Source organism: Triticum aestivum, chromosome 4A (genome assembly GCF_018294505.1).
Source record: "Triticum aestivum cultivar Chinese Spring chromosome 4A, IWGSC CS RefSeq v2.1, whole genome shotgun sequence".
Taxonomy (NCBI): domain Eukaryota; kingdom Viridiplantae; phylum Streptophyta; class Magnoliopsida; order Poales; family Poaceae; genus Triticum; species Triticum aestivum.
In genome coordinates this window covers 688,153,601-688,159,067 of record NC_057803.1, presented here as the reverse complement: position 1 = coordinate 688,159,067, position 5,467 = coordinate 688,153,601, and positions in this window count along the sequence as shown.

The window sequence follows — 5,467 nt, the reverse complement described above, 5'->3', positions numbered from 1 at the left end:
ACGCCCCAACGTAAATCTTTTGGGTTTCATCTCCATAAGAGTGGCTGAGTTTTTACGTTTGCTCGCCAAGCCTATCACAACCCTCCTCCTTTACCCAGGCTTGGGACCGGCTATGTTGAGACAACATAGGCGGAGTTTCGAGTAGGTAAATGATAAAAACATAATTTTTTGATGTGGAATGCTACGTAACATGTTTATCATGTAATCTTTCTTTATGTGACATGAATATTCAGATCCGTAAGATTCAAAACAAAAGTTTAATATTGACATAAAAATAATAGTACTTCAAGTACACTAAAAAGCAATCATGTCTTTTCAAAATATAATGGCTAAAGAAAGTTATCCCTACAAAATCATATAGTCTTGTCATGCTCCATCTTCTTAGCACAAGGTATTTATCATGCACAACCCCGATGTTAGCCAAGCAATTGGTTCATACTTTTTAACGCGCTTCAGCCTTTTCAACTCTCACGCAATACATGAGCGTGAGCCATGGATATAACACTATGGTTGGAATAGAATATGATGTTGGAGGTTGTTTGGAGAAGACAAAAAGAAGGAAGTCTCACATTGACGAGGATAATCAATGAGCTATGGAGATGCCATCAATTGATTTCAATGCAAGGAGTAGGGATTGCCATGCAACGGATGCACTAGAGCAATAAGTGTATGAAAGATCAAAAGAAAACTAAGTGGGTGTGCATCCAACTTGCTTGCTCATGAAGACCTAGGGCATTTGAGGAAGCCCATAATTGGAATATACAAGCCAAGTTCTATAATGAAAAATTCCCACTAGTAATATATGAAAGTGACAAAATAGGAGACTCTATCATGAAGAACATGGTGCTACTTTGAAACACAAGTGTGTGAAGGATAGTAACATTGTCCCTTCACTCTTTTTACCTTTTCTCTTTTTTCTTTTTTTCTTTTTGGGCTCTTTGGCTTGTTTTTTATTTTTGATCGGAGTCTCATCCCAACTTGTGAGGGAATCATAGTGTCTATCATACTTTCCTCACATAGGACAATGCTCTAATAATGATGACCATCACATTTTTATTTACTTACAACTCAAGAATTACAACTCGATACTTGAACAAAGATCTGACTATATGAATGCCTTCGGCGGTGTATCGGGATGTGCAATGATCTAGGGTGACATGAATAAAAAATATGAACGGTGGCCAAGCCACAAATACTATGCCAACTATATGATCATGCAAAGCAATATGACAATGATGATATGTGTCATAATAAAACGGAATGGTGGAAGTTGCATGGCAATATATCTCGGAATGGGTATGGAAATTCCATAATAGGTAGGTATGGTGGCTATTTTGAGGAAGATATAAGGTGGCTTATGTGTGAAAGAGTGTATCATATCACGGGGTTTGGATGTACCGACGAAGTTTGCACCACATCTCAAGTTGACAAAGGGCAATGCACGGTACCGAAGAGGCTAGCAAAATGCGAAAAGGTGAGAGTGTGTATAATCCGTGGACTCACATTAGTCATAAAGAACTCACATACTTATTGCAAAAGCCCTCGAAGCAAAGTACTGCTACGCATGCTCATAGGGGAGAGGTTGGTAGGAGTTAACCATCGCGCGCTCCCGACCTCCATGATACGTCCATTTTGCATCATGTTTTCCTACTGTTATTTATGATGTTTTATCCATAATAATGCTTTTTGGAGTAATTCTAATGCCTTTTCTCTCATAATATGCAAGGTATACACAAAGAGGGAGAATTCCGGCAGCTGGAAATCTGGACCTGGAAAAGCTACGTCAGGCTACCTATTCCGCACAACTCCAAACAAGCTGAAACTTCATGGAGATTTTTTTATGGAATATTTAAGGAATATTGGAGCAAATAACTACCATAGGGGTCCCACCAGGTGGGCACAACCCACCTGGGCGCGCCCTGGTGGGTTATGCTCACCCAGGCCCACCTCCGGTGCCAATCTTCTGGTATATAAGTCGTTTTGACCTAGAAAAACTAAGGAGAGGACTTTCGGGATGAAGCGCCGCTGTCTCGAGGCGGAACTTGGACAGGAGCACTTTTGCCTCCGGCGGAGCCATTCCGCCGGGGGAACTTCCCTCCCGGAGGGGGAATCATCGTCATCATCATCATCATCAACAACAACAACTCTCCCATCTTGGGGAGGGCAATCTCCATCAACATCTTCAACATCACTATCTCATCTCAAACCCTAGTTCATCTCTTGTGTTCAATCTTGTTACCGGAACTATAGATTGGTGCTTGGTGGGTGACTAGTAGTGTTGATTACATCTTGGAGTTGATTACTATATGGTTTATTTGGTGGAAGATTATATGTTCAGATCGAACATGCTATTTAATACCCCTCTGATCTTGAGCATGATTATCATTTGTGAGTAGTTACTTTTGTTCTTAAGGTCATGGGAGAAATCGTGTTGCAAGTAATCATGTGAACTTGATATGTGTTCGATATTTTGATAGTATGTATGTTGTGATTCCCTTGGTGGTGTCATGTGAATGTCAACTACATGACACTTCACCACATTTGGGCCTAAGGAAATGCATTATGGAGTAGCAATTAGATGATGGGTTGCGAGAGTGACAGAAGCTTAAACCCCGATTGGATCCAAAAGTTTAATGCTATGGTTAGAATTGATTCTTAATACTTTTCTCATAGATGCAGATGCTTACGGGAGGGTTAATCATAAGTAGGAGGTTTGTTCAAGTAAGAACAACACCTAAGCACCGGTCCACCCACATATCAAATTATCAAAATATCGAACATGAATTAAACCAACATGATGAAAGTGACTAGATGAAATTCCCATGTACCCTCAAGAACGCTTTGCTTATCATAAGAGACCGTTTTGGCATGTCCTTTGCCTCAAAAGGATTGGGCTACCTTGCTGCACTTTTGTTACTACTATCGCTACTTGCTCGTTACAAATTATCTTGCTATCAAACTACTCTGCTACTTACAATTTCAGCCTTTGCAGACATTACCTTGCTGAAAATCACTTGTCATTTCCTTCTGCTCCTCGTTAGGTTCGACACTCTTTCTTATCGAAAAGAGCCACAATTGATCCTCTATACTTGTGGGTCATCAAGGCTATTTTCTGGCGCCGTTGCCGGGGAGTGAAGTGCCTTTGGTAAGTGGAATTTAGTAAGGAAACATTTATATAGTGTGCTGAAATTTATTATCACTTGTTACTATGGAAAATAATCCTTTGAGGGTTTGTTCAGGGTATCTTCACCTCGACCGGAACCACAATTAGTTACCCCTAAACCTACTGCACCTATAATATTGAATATGAAATTCCTTCGGGTATGATAGAACAACTGCTAGCTAATCATTATGCAGGAGATGGAACCGAGCATCCTGATATGCATTTGATATATGTAGAACAAATTTGTGGATTGTTCAAGCTTGCAGGTTTACCCAGAGATGAAGTTATGAAGAAGGTTTTCATCTTTGAAGAGAAAATCATTGGCATGGTATAGGCTATGCGATGATATTGGATATTGGATATTGGAATCGTCTAAAATTGGAGTTCGATCAAAAATTTTATCCTACGCATCTAGTTCATCATGATAGGAAATATATATATATATATATATATATATATATATATATATATATATATATATATATATATAATTTTGGCCTTGTGAAGGATAAAGTATCGCTCTAGCTTGGGGGAGGCTTAAGTCAATGTCATATTCATGCCCCAATCATGAGCTCTCAAGAGAAATTATTATCCAGAACTTTTATGCTCGGCTTTCTCGTAATGATCAAACCATGCTTGATACTTCTTGTGCTGGTTCTTTTATGAAGAAGACTATTGAATTCTGGTGGGATCTTTTGGAAAGAATTAGACGCAACTCTGAAGATTGGGAACTTGACAAAGGTAAAGAGTCAGCTATTAAACTTAAGTATGATTGTGTTAAAACTTTTATGGATACCGATGCTTTTCAAAAGTTTAGCACTAAATATGGACTTGACTCTGAGATAGTAGCCTCCTTTTGTGAATCATTTGCTACTCATGTTGATCTCCCTAAAGAGAAGTGGTTTAAATATCACCCACCTATTAAAGAAGAAACTAAAGAACCGGTACCAGTTAAACACTATACCGTAGCAAAACTAAGGGGGTCACCTTATCTGTCGGGAAAACATGCTAATAGAGGCAGACTAACTGCCGGGAATGTTCTTTGCCGGCAATTACGAATTGCCCTTGAAAGTCCTGCCGGCAAAGAGAATTCCCGGCAGTTAGGGGAAACCCCGGCAGATTATCTGCCCTTCATGCTAGTATCTTTGCCGGCAGTTAAAACTATTCCCGGCATAGAGATATTTCCTGGCAGTTTGGCAATTCAGGGCAAATAGAAGAGTTCCTGGCAGTTTTTCCGCCTGTAATTGATGCATCTGCAAGCACACAAATCCCCTATAATATAGTTCAACAACAATAATTTATGTTCACTACATTTCATGCCATACATATATGTAACGACATACATTCATATTAATTAAAGTTGCATCACTTTAAGAGATAATCTGTATCCATGTATATATCTGGGCAATTCATCATTCATACTCCCTCTGTAAACTAATATAAGAGCGTTTAGATCACTATACATATGGTTACAAGTCAGTATTACAGGACAGCCAAAAGCATACTGATCCTTAATGTCTACATGGAGACATACATTTGTAGGTTCATCATACAAGTCCAACATTACAACATAGACAAAAGAGAAAAATATAAGGAGTGGTTTTAATTAGAAATATATCCAGCAGAAGATCGTTTTAGCTCACAAAACACCTCTTGAAACATGTGGATGCAAAAGTATTATACTAGTGACCTGTAAAAAAGAGGGCAAAATAGATCATATCGATTGGAAGAACACATATCCCACAAACACAACTGTAAGCAAAGCAATTAACATAATAGAATGACTAACTTGAAGTTTCTATGTTTATTATTAGCAAAGATGGCAAGGTATGATTACTTTTCACTAGAATGGCCCTTGTGATCAGAACTGTGATTATAATTTTAAACTAAATATAAAACGATCCATGGTTATGTGTCCTGACTAAAAACTCTTCATTCTTCTAGTTCCAACCTACAGGTACGGGTATATAAACAAAATGGTGGGCATTGGGGCCAAATTCATACACACATGACACACACACACTCAGCCCAACAATTATTAATTAGTGGGCCTCAATGCAAAAATATCAGTTGCACTGACAAGGACTACCCAACTTCGATAGTACAAAATAGGAGGGGCATGAAGTTGTCCTTACAATTGTAGCTTCATCATACAATGCATTAATAAAGCACATTAATTCAGATAAACTTACTACTAAATTATGCCAAATATTTCCATTCTCACATCAAGCAGCAATAGTACACATAATATTTCAAACGGAAGCTCAAATTTGATAAGAGAAAAAAGAAGGAATATATGACACT